The sequence below is a fragment of the Abramis brama genome (genome assembly GCF_963993115.1).
Source record: "Abramis brama genome assembly, chromosome: 1".
Classification (NCBI taxonomy): Eukaryota; Metazoa; Chordata; class Actinopteri; order Cypriniformes; family Leuciscidae; genus Abramis; species Abramis brama.
In genome coordinates, this window is record NC_139963.1 from 20,122,510 (window position 1) to 20,142,180 (window position 19,671).

General features: G+C 36.8%; 1 protein-coding gene across 2 annotated transcripts in view; it reads right to left on the minus strand.

Moving 5' to 3' along the window:
• grin2ca (glutamate receptor, ionotropic, N-methyl D-aspartate 2Ca) overlaps positions 1 to 8,945 on the minus strand; it is a 66,722-nt gene extending 57,777 nt beyond the window's left edge. Inside the window, exons 1-2 of one of the 2 annotated variants that reach the window (XM_084130376.1) lie at positions 8,581 to 8,945; positions 7,929 to 8,379 (exon numbers count right to left, since the gene is read on the minus strand). The gene's annotated coding sequence lies outside the window, so the exon portion shown is untranslated. Of the gene's footprint in view, positions 1 to 7,928; positions 8,386 to 8,580 lie in introns of both variants that reach the window. The other variant, XM_084130375.1, reaches the window with a different exon arrangement.
• Between the last annotated feature and the right edge of the window lie 10,726 nt (positions 8,946 to 19,671).

Genomic DNA, 19,671 nt, shown 5'->3' on the forward strand with positions numbered 1-19,671 from the left:
AGAACCAATGAGGTTCATTCTCGTGTTACGCAGCACGTTTGAGCTTCTGCAAGAACCAATGAGGTTCATTCTCGTGTTACGCAGCACGTTTGACCTTCTTCATGAACCAATGAGGTTCATTCTCGTGTTACGCAGCATGTTTGACCTTCTTCATGAACCAATGAGGTTCATTCTCGTGTTACGCAGCACGTTTGACCTTCTTCAAGAACCAATGAGGTTCATTCTCGTGTTACGCAGCACATTTGAGCTTCTGCAAGAACCAATGAGGTTCATTCTCGTGTTACGCAGCACGTTTGAGCTTCTGCAAGAACCAATGAGGTTCATTCTCGTGTTACGCAGCACGTTTGACCTTCTTCATGAACCAATGAGGTTCATTCTCGTGTTACGCAGCATGTTTGACCTTCTTCATGAACCAATGAGGTTCATTCTCGTGTTACGCAGCACATTTGAGCTTCTGCAAGAACCAATGAGGTTCATTCTCGTGTTACGCAGCACGTTTGAGCTTCTGCAAGAACCAATGAGGTTCATTCTCGTGTTACGCAGCACGTTTGACCTTCTTCATGAACCAATGAGGTTCATTCTCGTGTTACGCAGCATGTTTGACCTTCTTCATGAACCAATGAGGTTCATTCTCGTGTTACGCAGCACGTTTGAGCTTCTGCAAGAACCAATGAGGTTCATTCTCGTGTTACGCAGCACGTTTGACCTTCTTCATGAACCAATGAGGTTCATTCTCGTGTTACGCAGCATGTTTGACCTTCTTCATGAACCAATGAGGTTCATTCTCGTGTTACGCAGCACATTTGAGCTAAAACTGAAATAAAAATAAATTAAATCTAAATAGAAAATAAAATGACTATAACCTAAACAAATTTTTTAAATTAAAATGAAAACTGAAAATATTAAAATAAAAGCTAATTCTAAATATGAATAAATATATATTGACTTTCACCATATATAGACAAAAAGATACTCTCAAAAAAATATCTTCTTTTTTGTTACACAGCTTTAAAACAACATGAGGGTGAGTAAATGATGACAGAATTTTCTTCATGGGGCAACTGATCCTTTAAAGGCACACTATGCAAAATTTGTACCTTAATCAAAATCATTTCAATGGTAAACAAACTCGTAGTAGGGTGAATCATCCCAATAGCAAAGCGGAGAGGGGGGGCGCCACTGGCAAAACCAGATAAGAAGTTTGAGAGGTGGCGCCCCGACAAATCTCGCGAGAATCACGACTTGCTTTACGGTACAACGTCACATACATCAACAACATATGAAGAAGCCTCTTTGGAAGACACTAGCACGCATTTCAGACGTGAATCATGGCAGAGTCGACGAAGAAAGCGCGGTCGGAAGAGTGCAGAGACAGCTCTGCGTGAGTGGTATAACGTTAAATACAAGTACTCCACAGCGACTCAGAGGGTCGCTGTTTGAGAAAAATGGAAACGGCATAGTGTGCCTTTAAAACTTCAAAATAAGTTACAAAGAATTAAGAAAATTAGCTGTAGTTTTAAAATCATAACCATCATCAGAGTCAAAATATACATGTGGGTGATGCTATGCTGTTTCTAAGGTGTTCTGTGATTTTAGTACATTATGCAGTTGCTAGGGTGTTGCTAGGGTAGTTGCTACAGTAGGTGGTTGTTTACACTAAAAACAATTGTTAACTAAAAAATGTGGTAATATTGAATGAATTAATAGACCTTAAGTCAAAAAAATACTTTTCAACAAAGCTAAATACATTAGGATATACCATGAAAACTAAATTTAAGGGTTAGATCAGATAGAAAAAGCTCCAAAAGGTAGTAACAAATGCAGATTACTGCTTTTTATAGTGTACTCAACAAGTCAAACATGTCACATGATTAATGTCACAAGTCACCAGCACGAGTTTAATTTACAGAGTTCTCTGTAAATGAAAATTGTAAATATATTTTTCAATACATTCATTTGTAAAAAAAGTAAATATCACATCTCACAGATGTAATATTGACACTGCAACACTGCAGTGCAGGGGAGCAGGGATATGCTTTGGTTTCTGCTGTTGTTTTCTTTGCATCCTCCAACATTGTGTTTCTTCCTTGCCAGAGGACATTATAGTGGACAGGGTGCACTTGGATTGCATTCTGAATACAAATACAAGCACGTGTTTTGTTGACAGTAACACCTGAGCGTGCCAAAGGAGGTTCCCCGCTTCCGAACTTACGAGAGAGACGTGCGTAATCACGTTTCCACCTGCAGTTGAAGGAGAAATGTTCATTTCCTGCCCGTTTCTCAAAGGAATTACACTGATTGACAGATTATGTGGCCATGGGAGCTTGTTGCTTAAGAAAGGTACAATTTCCCCTACATGACCTTGGAGCAATAATGCAAACTCTGCTTTTTCATCTGTCTCACAGCGGGTGTGTCATGGTTGTCATTTAATCAGGTTGGGTTGAACTCATTTGCATCACTAACCTCTCTCCTTTTTAAAACAAGTTCATATAAAAATGATCTATCTATCTATCTATCTATCTATCTATCTATCTATCTATCTATCTATCTATCTATCTAATGTTGTTCTGTCTGTCTGTCTATCTATAATCTGTCTATCTATCTGGTGGTAGATAAATAAAATGGTAATTTGGTAATTTTGCATTTTTGTATGGTAGTATGCTATCGTGAGCATAAGTTGTAGTTAAAACATAGACAAACCATGTCTTGTCTCAAAAGAACCAAAGACAGTCTCAAAAACGCAGTTTGAAATCGCGGGTGTTTCTGACGTCACAAACTACCTTGTAACCAATCGCATCAACGTGCCGGCGGGTTTAGCATATCATTAACAGCGAGACAGCAGGGGAGTCTGGAGAGAAGCCAGGTTATCCCGGTATATTTTTTTGTTGATATGAAAAATCGGGGTAGATTTAGCAATATAGCGGGTGTATGTTGTTCAAAGTGTTTCTGATGATTGTTAGAAGGCAGACTGAGATGGTGAACGGGAACATAGTTTGTGTAACATAAGCAACACATTATTAGCTGTTGATAACATAGTCAAGCAAAAGGCTAATCCTAATAATTACCGTTATGTGTGCGACGTTGAAAAGACGATACTATTGCAGCGTTTACCTTAGTAAGTTGGCCGAGTGAATCTATGAGCTTGAGTGAGTGGAGGCGGGCTAATTAGCATATTCATGGATCCAAATCTAAATGAATGGATCTAAATGAAGCAAGGGTGTGGAGTTACATTCAAGCTATTTTAAGGCATGAAGAAACATTTAAATTATGTCCTTTTAGTGATCAAAGATGAGTTTTAAGGAATAAATTATTGACTAGAGGGGGACTTTAACGAGTTCTCCTCACCGATGGAGTCAGTTTAAGTCATTTCTAAGCTGATCAGCTCTGGGCGACACATAATGTAAAAACTTGCTGACAAGGCATTGTCCTGTATGCTGTGATGCAGCGCTGGATGTTGTTCTTGAGAGACAGATCTCATCAAGCGGTGTGAGCAGAGCCAGTCATTCATTTAAAATACTGGACAGCACAACAGTCTTAAAAGAACAGCTCACACAAAAAAGAAACATTAGCATTTACTGACGTTTTTTTGTTTGTTTGTTTTTTGTTTTGGTCAGTTTGGTCACACAAGCTATTGTATGAATTTCCTAATATGTGGAATATAGTGCACAAGCCATCTAGACGCAAGAGCAGCATGAACATTCTGTAAAACATCTGTTAATGTTCACAAAAGAAAGAAATGGCTTGAGGGTGAGTAAATGATGCCAGAATTAAAAATGTTGGGTGAACAGACACAGCCATAGCTCAAACAGTCATTCAATTTACGGCACTGTCATTGTGGCTTTCCAACGTCGTCATCTTCATAAAACCACATCAATTCATTAGACTGCCAGCAAGAACGGCACTACTGCCCCAGTCTGATTCATTTACTGTCTCAGTGCAAAGATTGGATGTCATTCTGAGGCATTAGGTGATATCAGACAACATAATGCACGTAATGCAATTCCTCAGCATCAACTGCTGAAATGTTTCAGTCCCACTGCTAAAGTGCATTTGTTCACCTGGGGTGCGCTGTTGTGTGTGTGAGACATTTTAGTGTGAATGTATGTGACACATTTTGTGTGTGTTTGGTGTGTATATGTGTTGAATGTTCGGGCCGTCGTAGGATTAAGACAACATCTGTTTAGAAATGTCTGTTTGACTGCTGATTTGACCTGTTTGCCTAGTGTGCTGTAAGTCTTTGCCAGGGTGTAGCTATGGAGTTGCTGAGATTAAAATTGAAACAAGCTGTCAACTTTCTGCTATTTTATAGAGAATAAATGTCTGCAACTAAATGCAAATGCAACTGATTTTAAAGTAAAGAAGAAAGAAAGAAACTCACCACTGGGATATTGTTGTGGGTCGGGTAATGCAAAAATCATAACAGAACAACTGGCTTCATTTCAATTCATTTGTTTGAATTTGAATCAAATTAGCCACATCCCGTAGGAACTTGAACTGGAATTTTAATATAAAGGATGAGGAGTTTACTACACATGTGGTGCATTCTGGACAATGAAGTGTTCTATCTATCTATCTATCTATCTATCTATCTATCTATCTATCTATCTCTCTCTCTCTCTCTCTCTCTCTCTATACTGAATCTGTCAATCAACCTGCAAACTTCAAACTTTTTGCTTGCTTTTCTAGTTAAAAATGTGTGATATGAATTTCTTTGGATTTCAATTAATTTTAATTGTATAACTTTACATTCAAATGTGAATTGCATCTGAACTCTGCATCTTGTTTGCTACCTCGATTCAAGTTTTTAAAAAAATTATTAGTCACTGCATTAGTTCAGACATGCATACATCAGTTTCAGTACACAGTTTAGTAAGAAATGGTATAATTTATATTTAGATGAAATCTTGTTTTTATGTAAAGAATCTGATGGGATAAGTGTTGCGTTGTGAGTATTGAGTGTTGCCAGATAAGGAGAGTGGACGGGCAGCTCTATTCTGCTTGTGTTCTGTGTAAGCAGAGAACAGATGCATTGATCCCAGGGTTCGCTGGCTCCACACTGCACTGACTTGTCCACCACACAACAGGGTGGACGTACACACAGACTCTCTGACATAGAAGCGCACATGGGCATTTGAGAACCAGCACACACTCACCCTCTCCATGTCTTGGCTCACTTTCCCAAGCTCTTCCACTGATCATCACCTTTCTTTTTTGGGAAAGATCACTTTGTTCTTAAGATTGTATGAGCCACTATTACTATTGCTCATAGTGTCAAAGTACCTAAAGCCAACTGTATCACATCTGATAGGCACATTTAAGCCCTCCAAATTATCAACATGATATCATGATATCAACATGCTGTCTGCAATCTAGTGTTCATGCCCTCTGCCATCCATCATTTCTGTAAGTAATAGGCCTTTTAAAATAATAAGAACGTTCCCCTTCATGTTGTGGTACACGTGTCTTTTTGCTGTGAAACCTTTACTTTTATATTGTTATCCTTACGGTTATATTATGTTATTCTTATGAAATATAGTTATATTTCAAGATGAACGCTTACTGGACTGAAGCGACGTAGAATTTTGAAAAATCATGTTAAAATATCATTTTCAAATATGATACATCAGGACTTTAAGAAATGGACTCTCTCAATCATCATTGTATTGCATTGCTTTATATGCTTTGCCTCCTACATTAAAACTACAGAGCTTTAATCATAAAATACGCATTTAAATATCAACATATTTTTGGAGATATAGAGTTAGACTCTGATATTTATACGCATTTCATATTTTTGCTCAGTTTGGGCCTCAATAAAATTGAGGTGTTTTTCTTAGTATGAGCTCCTTATTCTTCTATATCATATTATATGAGCCATGAAAGCCTAGTGTATCATATGTGATATTGAACAAAAAACACATGCGATTTTTTTTTAAATCTTTTTTTCAATATTTTGTCAAAAGGTTAAATAAACTGTTCCATTTAAAACAAAATTGGACTATTATTTCATATGTCAGGCTTTACAGGGTTAGAGAGTTGAACAACTGAACAAACCATAAGGAGGGACCTGATCCATAAAATCATAGATACTTTTACATTCGGCCAATAAACAACAACCAAAAAGCCAGTCAAAACACCCTGGCAACCACCTAAGAATGAAAAAAAAAAAAAACTGGCATTGTTGCGGCACGTTTTGCATGGTCAAACAGCACTTGCAATGTGAACTCTGTCTCATCTGTGAGGAAAAAAATCTGCAAAAATTGTGGCATTAGCTTATCACTGGGACAGTTCCCTCAAAGGTACACCTTTGTGCCTTATTTAACCCTTAAATGGTGCATTTTAGTAACGTAAGGTAATAATATGCCCCCTTAAGGCACTAATATGCACCCTATGGTACAAAGGCGAATCTTTAAGCCTATTATCCCAGTGACAAGCTAAGGTTATAATTTTTTTACACTTATAGCAGGTTAACCTTGAGAAATCTAGTAACCTGTAAGTAATTTCATTTTTTTAAAACCCTGGAAAAATAGACATCTCTGCTGAAAAATAACAAGCTGAGAGAGTGTGACACATAAAGCCCAACGACTGCAATTAAGTCTTGAATGCAGAGAGAACACCTCATAGTCTTGACGTAACAGTCGGCCACTTGACGTAACCGTCCTACACTTCTACAACGTACACTGTGTCCTTCATAGTACACACACTACAGATGCAGTGCCAACCCTCTCAGATCTTCTGTACATTTCTCAGCAAATATCCTAATAGAAACATCTAAATCCAGCCTATGTGCACATAACTACAACGTACAAAACTTCTTATTATTAAAAGTAAAATCATATATCAGGTCACATCTCAGTTCATAAAACACTGTTATAATTCTTCTAACAGAAAAAAAGTATTACTCTGATAGCACTGCTCTAAAGGAGAACGAGGACACAAGGGCAATCAGGTCATTCTACAAAATCTTTCTACAAAATGATTTTTACTAATCATCTCCTGTTTAACTATGTAATCATTTTTTTCCCTGAAAAGCATCTCAATATGACTGACAACTGAAGAGCTATTATTATGATTGTGATGATGTTTTTCTATTTGCCCTGGAGCAAATATTTAGCTGGGCTGTTTCTAATTTTGAAACTGTCACCCACCGCTGCGATTTCCTAATAACTTTCCCTCCTCTTTTTCCTGACCATTTTTGTTCAAGATTACTTGTGATTGGATCTGATAGCTTTCACCTTTTGTCTTTTCTAGCCCTCTCAAGTACCTCTCTTTCCATTATCCACCTAGCTCTTATGAAGCACCCTCTTCTCACTATGAAAGTGGAACATTATCACAGCTTCAGCGGGACGAATCCCAAATGCGTCAGTGTGTGCTCCTTAATAACTGCTCCCAACAGTAATTACTGAAAGCTGTCATTGCTTCCTATCCAAGATTTCTCAGTTCACCTCTCAACGGAATTCATTTTCTAGCCTCTTTAACATTCCAGCACAGCGACTTTAACGGGAAACGCACTCAATTTGCAGTGAGAAGTGATTGATCTTTGTAGTACCTGCAAGTCGAAAACCACAGAGCGACATACTGCAGAAACGATGTGCTTTAACCTACAGGTTTTTTTGTTGTTGGGGGGGTGGTTTGGTCACACTTGTGAAAGAAAACTTTACAATTTCAACAAGCATCCAACCTGTGGGTGCATCGACTTGAGATTTCGCAGCCCTGTCCGAACACAGCAAGGCACTTTCAGGATGATTCATAACACAAACACACTTAGCATTCGCACAAATCCTAAATAAATCTGCTGTTAAAACACAGTTATGTCACTAAAAGCACAAATTAACAGGTGCGCAACTTCAAAAATCCCATTCAAAGTGTGTCTACATATGTGCGTGCGCCAGCAACATCCTCTGGCAGAAGTGAAGGTGATCACTTACCTGCTTTGGCAAACCACATCCAGCCCGGACGCCCGACAGCACATTTTCTCCTCCGTGACTCGTCCTGATTTTTTTTTCTTCTTCTTCTTTTTTCCCCCGTCCCCCCCTCCTTCTTTCTCTCTCTCGTGGCTCTTGTTTGATTCTATTTCAGTGTAGACAGAACAGCCCACTGTGACAGTGGCATGGTCTCTCGCAGTTTTGGCAGAAGGTCACATCATCTTCCGCGAGGGGAGGGTGGGACGGATGGAGAGAGGGGGGAGGAAAAGAGGAGGTGGCGTGGAGAGATGGAGGGAGAGCGGATGCCAGAGGAGAAATGAGAGGCAGGAGACGGTTGTCCACAAGTGTCCTGGTGCAGATGCGCATAGAGCTCTTCGTCCAGGACAGTCACTGGTTAGGTGGACACATGTGTCTTAGCTTCCATTGGACAGGTCCAAGTCTGTCAGCATCTCATCTGCATCTCAAATGAAAAGAAAAAATGAAAAGGTTTATTTATTTTTTTAGAAATTCACTATTTTGTGTCCAAAAAACAGGTCAAATAGAATTTTGAATTTCCTGTTGATCCATGTGAAAATGAACAAAAAGGAAAAGGAATATTCCATGTATTCAGAGTCTCTTTTCAATCCAAAAGAATAAATTGTAACCTTTCGTTTACCTTGTTAACTTGTTTCCGCCTCATTTTTCCAGTGTAGTCCTCATTCCAGTAAAAGACACCAAGGGTTACTCCAAAAACTGGCAGTTGGAAGAGCACACAGGTGGCACGGGCCGACAGGTGGAGCTTCTTGTTTTAGCCGGCTGTTGATTGCTCGCCAACGGATATTTTAGCTTCTTATTCCCTTGGGTTTGTATTTATTTTCTTGTCTCCTGTAGTTGAAGGTGCCTCATTTCCCCTGACCCCTGATGTTTTGTTGGAGTTGATGTGCTCGTCTGTGGCTGTAGAGAGCAGTTGCGGTTTTCAGATTACTGTAGTTGTAATCCCGGGTCCTTCTGCACTCCATTTCAGAGGCAGGACTTGTGAGCCGTAATCATTATGTGGTAAGGATTTATTCTAACTCTCTCTCTCTCTCTTTATAACCCTCCTCCCTCCGTTCTCCCTTCCTCTAAACCATCTTCTCTCTCTCTTTTTAAATAACTCTTAAACAGATGGCTTCCATGATTTTGAGCCATTTCTACTCTTATTCTTTGAAGTCCAGACATAATATTGGTAGCAATTTCATACTCTGAGTCGAGAATGCAATACCTTTCAGCAATCGCTACAAATTTTACTTCATAATCTTGTTTATAACCGTATACTTCAGTGTACAGCATCTAGTTTGGGTTTTACTACCAATAGCTGCTGTGGCCCTAATAGAAGTTTCTCTCTGTGCTAAAGCTCAGGAGGTGGATTCATCTCGCTGGACTCACTTTTTATATGGTTAAAAGCAGTATTAAGCAGTTTGAGAGGCATTAGAGAAATTCTGTTTGAATTATGCAAATACACATACGCAAGCAATCATGCTGTGCATTCCGTTCAAAAGTCTGGGGTAAGTAAAAAAGAAAATAGGCCAAATACTTTCATTCACAAAGCACACATTGATTAAAAGTGACAGAAAAAGACTTATATATATGCTGTTCTTTTGAACTTTCTATTCATCAAAGAATCCTGGGGGAAAAAATATCAGGGTTTTGGCAAAAATATTAAGCAGCACAACTGTTTTCAAGAGGATCAACTATTAGGGTGATTTACAATGGCAGCTGAAAATTCAGATTTGCCATTACAGGATTAAATTACATTTTAAATTTGTATTAAAATAGAAAATGTTATTTTTTGGAATAAAAGTTATTTGTAGTAATCTTTCACAATATTACAGTATTCACTACATTTTAAACAAATAAATGCAGCCTAAAAATCATTCAGACTCCAAAGTTAAATAGTAGTGTTCACCCAACAATGAAAACTCTGTTATCATTTACTCAACCTCATGTCATTCTAAGGCTGTATGACTCTCTTTCTTCTGTGGATCACATAAGAAGATATTCTTAGACACATAAGAAGATATTCAGTTTCAGCTGTTTTTGCCCATATTATGAAAGTCAACATAGCTCCAAACATAACTAAGCTCCAAAAAATAAAGCATGAAATGAATCCACTCAACTGAAATATTCCAAGTCTCCTTAAGTGACACAATAACTTTGTATGATCAGATCGAAACAGTCTTTATCAAATCAAAAACATTGATCAATGTTCGCATATGCAGACTACATAAAATATGGTGACATAAACCACAAATGTGATATTAACATCAAATATAACTTTGGTCTAAACGGTTTCAGTATGTGCAAAGGACGCTGTAACATGACATATATAAACGTCTGCTGTCAATGCAGTTTGAGCCAATGATAAAACTGGGGATGTGGGAGTTGAAACTTGTTATTGTTGATTGTTGTGGAAAGAAATGTGAATATAGTGATGGCTAAAAGGCCAATGCACATTGTGCGTTAACATGTCTATCAAGATCCTGTAACTTATTTCCACTATCGGTGTAAGTATATAAAAAACAGTGCTTTATTAGGCTACTTCTTCAGAAAAAAAAATACATCTACTGGACAGTAGCTACAAAATTAGACAAATAAAATGTACATGGTGATCCAGGTTCGAGGCCTGGGTCCTGATCTCACTGAATTTTTTTTCTTCTTCTTTAAAGAAATTATTACTTTCATTCAACAAGGATGCATTAAATTGATCAAAAGTGACAGTAAATACTTTTTCATTATTTGTGCAATAATGTTAAGCAGCACAACTGTTTTCAACACTGATAATAATAATAAACGTTTCTTGAGCATAAAATCATCATATTAGAATGATTTCTGAAGGATCATGTGACACTGAAGACTGGAGTAATGATGCTGAAAATTCAGCTTTGTCGTTACATTTTAAAATATATTCCAATAGAAAACGGTTATTTTAAATTGTAACAATACTTCGCAATATTACTGTGTTTACTGATCAAACAAATGCAGACTTGGTGAGCATAAGAGACTTCTTTCAAAAACATTAAAAATCTTACCAACCCCAAACTTTGAGCAGTGTACATATTGGTAAGCAAACAAAAAGGTTTGCATTTGCTTTTGTTTCAGCCTGAAATTAGCTATTTTTTGTCTGTGGATAACATAAAACAGTGAATAACCTCTCGGTAAAGCCCTAACAAGTCCTAGAACATCTTAGAAACTACTTAGCAACGCCTTAGAACGGCCAAACAGCCAAACGGTCTAACGGCCAAAACTTTTACATTTTCTTTAGAAAAATAAGAAAAGTTTTCTTAGTAGGCTATAATTATTTCTATATAAAAAGAACATATTTGCCTGGAGTAATCCTTTAGCAGTAACGTTAGCTTTGGTTGAACGTCAGCGCTGATTGTGGCTGTTAGCATGTCAGCAGTAGCCGTTGGCACTTCAGCAGTAGCCATTGGCGAGTTCAATATTAGCTCAAAAACGTTTGCGGAGCAACGGCAGAAGGGACACAGGAAGACTCGCAGGTGGCCGCAGGACGGAGGAGGACACACATGTCAGGATGAGAGAAAGTGAGAGAGGCAGAGATGGGCATATGCTCTCTCTCCAAGACTTGGCCGCAGCGTTTCACACACTACGCCGTGCGAGCAACAGGAACAACAGGAGAGAGATATAAAAGAGGTAGACGTGTAGAACGGCAGCGCTGGCACGTGTTCCAAATCCTGACACGTAAAGAACGCGTTCTTCCGCGTCATGTGGAATAGTTGGTGTTACAGTTTTTATCCATTGCTTAAACACATTTCTTGAAACTATCCCTCCTATTCTCAAAACAGTAAACACAAATCCATAACGTCTAACCCAGTTCCCTAAACATCCTATTTTCAGGTCAAAATGAAGCTCTACACTCAAAACCAATCACTCTTGCTGAAAAAACAAACTTTGCCCTCAGACATCACACACACTACAACATAGTCTTACACACTGGTGCAATACATTCAAAACAACATTTCCAAAACTGGTAAGTAATGTTGCTTGTGGTTCCCCCCCTCACAAACCTTTTCACATGATGAACACAAAAGACACAACCAATGGATACATTGGCACATTTTTATTCATTCATGTACTACACAGTACAACACACACACACACGCACACACAAAATCATTCCGCCTCAGCATCCCGTCTTTGGTCTGGGTCAGGCCAGAGAATCTCGTCCACATCACAGGGTATATTGGCCCTGGCCAGGCCGCGGGGGTAAAATCCTCTTGCATGCCTGTTCCCCGCTGGCACACATCAACTGAAATATTTGGCAGGCTTCTTCCATTTCATCGTCTCTGTGTCCTAGAAAAATAGAAGTACTGATTACTGTAACTGTGACACATCCTTTTTACAGAATGGAAGCATTAAAAGAATCTCTATCTGTATGTGAGGCAATTTGATGCATTTCTTTTTATTACAGTATAGTGCAACAGCTACAGTACATGTATGTGTTGTAAGAGCACATAGTACAGCTCTCAAAAGTTACAGTAGAGGGCGGTCTGAAGTACATCTACTGTACCTGCTTTTCTCCCAGAAGGTTCTTATGATTGAGGCGACGGTGAAGCGACTCAAATTTGGCCTGACTCGTAACCCAGCCTCCCTCATGGTCAAACCATGGACAAAGACATGGGCAACTAGTCTCCTTGCCCTTTCCCTTCACCTTCCTCCTCCTTCTCCTCCACTGCAGTGTCCTCAACCTCTTCCTTCATGTCTTTCTGGATCCATTGTTCCAAAACTGAATCAACTGACTCTGGCCCTTTTATCTAGCCTATCTATTGAAGGTTCTGATTGGTGTGTGATAAATTTTGACTAATTGTATGCTAATTTAGCTGAAGCTGTGCTGACTTGAGTTCACAATATTGAATGCTAGTGCTTTCTAAATGACAACATGGTGTAGACAATGAGAAATGAAGGGATTTGTGTGTAGAGTTTTGCAGTGACAGTTCAACAAATCTGACTCGTGTGTCAAAACAGGGGAATAGTGTTTATAGTTTAGGGAAATGGGTGTGCTTTTTGATAAATGGCGTTATGGTTTTGAAATTGTAGTTCAAAAGCCTGGTAGTATTTAAGCAATCAAGAAAAAATGTATTAGTCATGGTCTTGACGGAAAACGGTAAAAAGGAGGGGAAAGGGGCAACTTGGAACGGGCCAGATCTCAGGGGAGATGTCCAAATATAGCGAGACGTCTCAGAGTATTGAACAGCAGCTCTCAGCTTACGTCCTCAAATCTGCTCCAAATGCCCTCTCGCTCTCTATCCTGAAATTTGTCGTTTTCTCTCGTCATAGAAGAAAGCTCAAGATAAAAGTTTATGAAAACAGCTGTGGTTTGCCAGTACTTCACCATAGTAAATAGCCTACAGTAGCAAAACATTTTGGTTTTATGGATTTAACTTAAATTTACAGTAAAAAAAAAAACAAAAAAAAACATATTTCATTAACTTGTATAGGCCTATGCCAACCTACTGAAGTTCTAAAATCTGTTTTGTTCCTTTATACTAATATACTGACAAGTTCAACCACCAAAACACACAGGGGGTAATAAGTCAAATAAGTTCATCACAAATAGCTTTTCTACAAGCTGAGGTAAATACTGATAAATAAAAGGTGCAAACAGTGTACAAAATGCACATAAATACAAAGTACTATCATGGTCACACACAACACTAAAATAACTTGTAATTCTGACTTTATTTCTTGCAATTCTGAGGGGAAAAAAGTTATAAACTCAAAAATTGCGAGAATTAAAGTCAGAATTATTGCGAGTTATAAACTCGGAATTGCGAGAAAAGTCATAATTCAGAGTTTATACCTCGTAATTCTGACTATTTCTCGCAATTTAGGCAAGGCAAGTTTATTTATATGGCACATTTCATACACAGTGGTAATTCAAAGTGCTTTACATAAAAAGGGTCATAAAATAATCACCAACAAGAAGTGCATAGGAAATAAGAAAAACAAAATATAAGACATTGATTTCAAATGTATTAAATCCATTATAAAAAGAATGAGAAGAGGAAACCTATAAAGTGCAATCAGTCGGACGTGGCACAGTGCTCATTCAGTAAATGCACAGCTAAGCAGATGTGTTTTGAGTCTTGAATGTGGAGCTGTTGGAGCACATCTGATCTCTTCTGAGAGCTGCATGGTTCCAGCTACGGCTGGACTAATGGCTAAAAGCGGACTTGCCTTGCTTTGAGTGAACCCATAGTATTTCTGACTTGAACCTGATGATCCGAGTGATCTGGTTTATATTCAGTGAGCATATCTGCGATGTACCGAGGTCCTAGGCCATTGAGTGATTTATAAACAAGTAATATACTTTAAGTCAATTCTAAATGCACCTGAAAGCCAGTGTAAAGACCTGAGGACTGGTTTAATGTGACTGGGCTGCAGCTGCAACTGTCTTATGGTTTTTTTGTGAAGGCCAGTGAGGAGTCGATTACAATAGAAAGCATGAACAAGTTTATCTAAGTCTTGACTTGAAACAAAACATCTAATTCTTGCAATATTTTTTAGATAAGATGCTGATTTAGTTATTGCTTTGACATGACTACTGAAACTAAGGTCCGACTCCATTTTTTTGGACCCCTAGAGTATTCACCTTGAGAATTTCATCTTTGTTTCCATATGCAATGACTTCAGTTTTGTCTTTGTTTAACTGAAGAAAGTTTAGCACATCTAACTGTTAACTTAATTTATGCATTGGCACAGGGAGTCAATGGGGCTGTAATCGTTAGGCGATAGGGCTTAAGAGATCTGCATAGCTGTTAGTTCTTTTTCATTATTTGGACGGTTGGACCATAGTTTGGACATCAGTGGGACCATATACAAGTTAAACAGGAGCGGTGCAAGAATTGAGCCTTGCGAGACACCGTATGTCAAGGATTGTCCACTTAGACTTATGGTCACCTATGTTCACAGTATCCTCCCTTATTATGACCTGAACCATTTGAGGACAATCCCAGAAAAACCTAGTTTATAACTCGCAGTTCTGACTTTTTCTTGCTATTCAGTTTATATCTCCTTATTATGACTTTATTTCCTACTATTCAGTTTATATCTCGCAATTCAGACTTTATTTCTCGCTATTTGGTATATATATCGCAATTCTGACTTTATTTCTCGCTATTCTGTTTATAACTCACAATTCTGACTTTATTTCTCGCTATTCTGTTTATAACTCGCAATTCTGACTTTATTTCTCGCTATTCGGTATATATCTCGCTATTCACTTTATTTCTAGCAATTAAGAGTTTATAACTCGCAATTCTGACTTTATTTCTCGCTATTTGGTTTATATCTCGCAATTCACTTTATTTATAGCAATTAAGAGTTTATAACTCACAATTCTAACTTTATTTCTCGCTATTCTGTTTATAACTCACAATTCTGACTTTATTTCTTGCTATTCTGTTTATATTTTGCAATTCTGACTCCATTTCTCGCTATTCGGTTTATTCTCGCAATTCTGACTTTATTTCTCGCTATTTGGTTTATATCTCGCAAATCACATTATTTCTAGCAATTTAGAGTTTATAACTCACAATTCTAACTTTATTTCTCGCTATTCTGTTTATAACTCACAATTCTGACTTTATTTCTTGCTATTCTGTTTATAACTCACAATTCTGACTTTATTTCTTGCTATTCTGTTTATAACTCACAATTCTGACTTTCTCGCTATTCGGTTTATAACTCACAATTCTGACTTTATTTCTTGCTATTCTGTTTATATTTTGCAATTCTGACTCCATTTCTCGCTATTCGGTTTATATCTCGCAATTCTGACTTTATTTCTCGCTATTTGGTTTATATCTCGCAAATCACATTATTTCTAGCAATTTAGAGTTTATAACTCACAATTCTAACTTTATTTCTCGCTATTCTGTTTATAACTCACAATTCTGACTTTATTTCTCGCTATTCTTCTGTTTATAACTCACAATTCTGACTTTCTCGCTATTCGGTTTATAACTCACAATTCTGACTTTCTCGCTATTCGGTTTATAACTCACAATTCTGACTTTATTTCTTGCTATTCTGTTTATATTTTGCAATTCTGACTCCATTTCTCGCTATTCGGTTTATATCTCGCAATTCTGACTTTATTTCTCGCTATTTGGTTTATATCTCGCAAATCACATTATTTCTAGCAATTTAGAGTTTATAACTCACAATTCTAACTTTATTTCTCGCTATTCTGTTTATAACTCACAATTCTGACTTTATTTCTTGCTATTCTGTTTATAACTCACAATTCTGACTTTATTTCTTGCTATTCTGTTTATAACTCACAATTCTGACTTTATTTCTTGCTATTCTGTTTATATTTTGCAATTCTGACTTTATTTCTCGCTATTCTTCTGTTTATATTTTGCAATTCTGACTTTATTTCTCGCTATTCTGTTTATAACTCACAATTCTGACTTTATTTCTTGCTATTCTGTTTATATTTTGCAATTCTGACTTTATTTCTCGCTATTCTTCTGTTTATATTTTGCAATTCTGACTTTATTTCTCGCTATTCTGTTTATAACTCACAATTCTGACTTTATTTCTCGCTATTCTGTTTATAACTCACAATTCTGACTTTATTTCTCGCTATTCTGTTTATAACACAATTCTGACTTTATTTCTCGCTATTCTGTTTATATTTTGCAATTCTGACTTTATTTCTCGCTATTCTTGTTTATATCTCGCAATTCTGACTTTATTTCTCGCTATTCTGTTTATATTTTGCAATTCTGACTTTATTTCTCGCTATTCTGTTTATATTTTGCAATTCTGACTTTATTTCTTGCTATTCTGTTGATATCTCGCAATTCTGACTCCATTTCTCGCTATTCGGTTTATATCTCGCAATTCTGACTTTATTTCTCGCTATTCGGTTTATATCTCGCAATTCTGACTTTATTTCTCGCTATTCTGTTTAGAACTCACAATTCTGACTTTATTTCTTGCTATTCTGTTTATATTTTGCAATTCTGACTTTATTTCTCGCTATTCTTCTGTTTATATCTCACAATTCTGACTTTCTCGCTATTTGGTTTATAACTCACAATTCTGACTTTCTCGCTATTCGGTTTATAACTCACAATTCTGACTTTATTTCTTGCTATTCTGTTTATATTTTGCAATTCTGACTCCATTTCTCGCTATTCGGTTTATATCTCGCAATTCTGACTTTATTTCTCGCTATTTGGTTTATATCTCGCAAATCACATTATTTCTAGCAATTTAGAGTTTATAACTCACAATTCTAACTTTATTTCTCGCTATTCTGTTTATAACTCACAATTCTGACTTTATTTCTTGCTATTCTGTTTATAACTCACAATTCTGACTTTATTTCTTGCTATTCTGTTTATATTTTGCAATTCTGACTTTATTTCTCGCTATTCTTCTGTTTATATCTCGCAATTCTGACTTTATTTCTCGCTATTCTGTTTATAACTCACAATTCTGACTTTATTTCTCGCTATTCTGTTTATAACTCACAATTCTGACTTTATTTCTCGCTATTCTGTTTATATTTTGCAATTCTGACTTTATTTCTCGCTATTCTTGTTTATATCTCGCAATTCTGACTTTATTTCTCGCTATTCTGTTTATATTTTGCAATTCTGACTTTATTTCTCGCTATTCTGTTTATATTTTGCAATTCTGACTTTATTTCTTGCTATTCTGTTGATATCTCGCAATTCTGACTCCATTTCTCGCTATTCTGTTTATATCTCGCAATTCTGACTCCATTTCTCGCTATTCTGTTTATATCTCGCAATTCTGACTCCATTTCTCGCTATTCGGTTTATATCTCGCAATTCTGACTTTATTTCTTGCTATTCTGTTTATAACTCACAATTCTGACTTTCTTTCTCACTATTCGGTTTATAACTCACAATTCTGACTTTATTTCTTGCTATTCTGTTTATATTTTGCAATTCTGATTTTATTTCTCGCTATTCTTCTGTTTATATCTCGCAATTCTGACTTTATTTCTCGCTATTCTGTTTATAACTCACAATTCTGACTTTATTTCTTGCTATTCTGTTTATATTTTGCAATTCTGACTTTATTTCTCGCTATTCTTGTTTATATCTCGCAATTCTGACTTTATTTCTCGCTATTCTGTTTATATTTTGCAATTCTGACTTTATTTCTCGCTATTCTGTTTATATTTTGCAATTCTGACTTTATTTCTTGCTATTCTGTTTATATCTCGCAATTCTGACTCCATTTCTCGCTATTCGGTTTATATCTCGCAATTCTGACTTTATTTCTCGCTATTCGGTTTATATCTCGCAATTCTGACTTTAATTCTCGCTATTCTGTTTATAACTCATTCTAGCTTTATTTCTTGCAGTTCGGTTTATAACTCATAATTCTGACTTTCTCGCAATTAAGTTTAGAACTCACAATTCTGACTTTCTCGCAATTCAGAGCTCATATCTCACAATTCGATTTATTTATTTTTCGCAGAAAAATGTTGTAAACCCAGAGGAAACGGAATCCTGAGTTATCTTGCTTCACGTTTCGCACAGCTAATTTACATGGGTTAACAATTTATCCATTGATTGACGAACACAGCCCTCGACCCGTTTATACAAAGACTCTAACATTGTGGATTCTCATTTTATATAATGTATATTTGTATATTGACTGTACTGTTACGTTTTTTCCTGAATGGACTTTTCGCACAAAAAGTAAGAATGCTTCTAAATTACAAGGGTGAAACGTTCCTCTACCTGGGGTTAAAATAAGGTTTAGAACGATGATGTTTTGTCACATCAGTTCAGTTTGAAAACTCTGAAATCCCCTCTGCATCTGCAATAACACTTGTGGGTTAAACAGACATGTAGCACATGGCAACAAAACAGATTTTAAAAAAAAAAAGACTGAATAAAAATGACCAGTGTTAATTTAGGAACACTTAGAAAGAAAAGCATTTACTCTCTAACTTCCAAAAGTACAGTGATAATTAAAGACACGTTTGGTCAAGAAGCTGTCATGATGTACTGATCAGACTGTTGTCACTTCAAGTTTAAGATGCTTAGCATCTACTAACTGCAGCTGTTGTGAGAGGGCCTGATGTTCAGTGACATTTCTCCAGTCCAAAAACTCATCCAGTACTAAGCAGTCGAAAACAGTTTTGTCATTAAGCATCTGTTCAAACTGCTGCAGCCAAGTTCTGAAAGTTGTTTGATATTGCCAAAACAAATACAATTCAATTGGGCTCTTCTTAAAACTAGACGAACACAAAAATTAAGGGTCCAAAATAAGGTTGTTTGTTTGTTTGTTTTTGCAGCAATGCCATAGATGAACCATTTTGGGGTTATAAAAGAACCTTTCAGAGTTACATTTTTTCTTTGTTTGAAGAACATAATCTAAAGAAAAATGTTCCACTATAAAAAAAAACCTTCCAGTTTTAGGGATGTTAAAGGGTCTTCATTAAACCATGAATGCTAATAAAGAAACGTTATTTTGAAGAGTGTAAAATTAAAGTGAATAGACCAGGTTTAATAAACTACCAGCTTTCTGCTTCGTCTAATGTCAAATTATAATGTCTCTCTTGTCCTGTGATGTGTGTGCCAGCATTACTGAAAAAAAACAAAAAACATCTTTCCTCCTACACATACGTCTTACTTCAACCACAAGCAATGTTATACTGCCCCCTATTGATGGTCCAACATGGAACCTCCCCTAAATAGTTGCCTGTGCT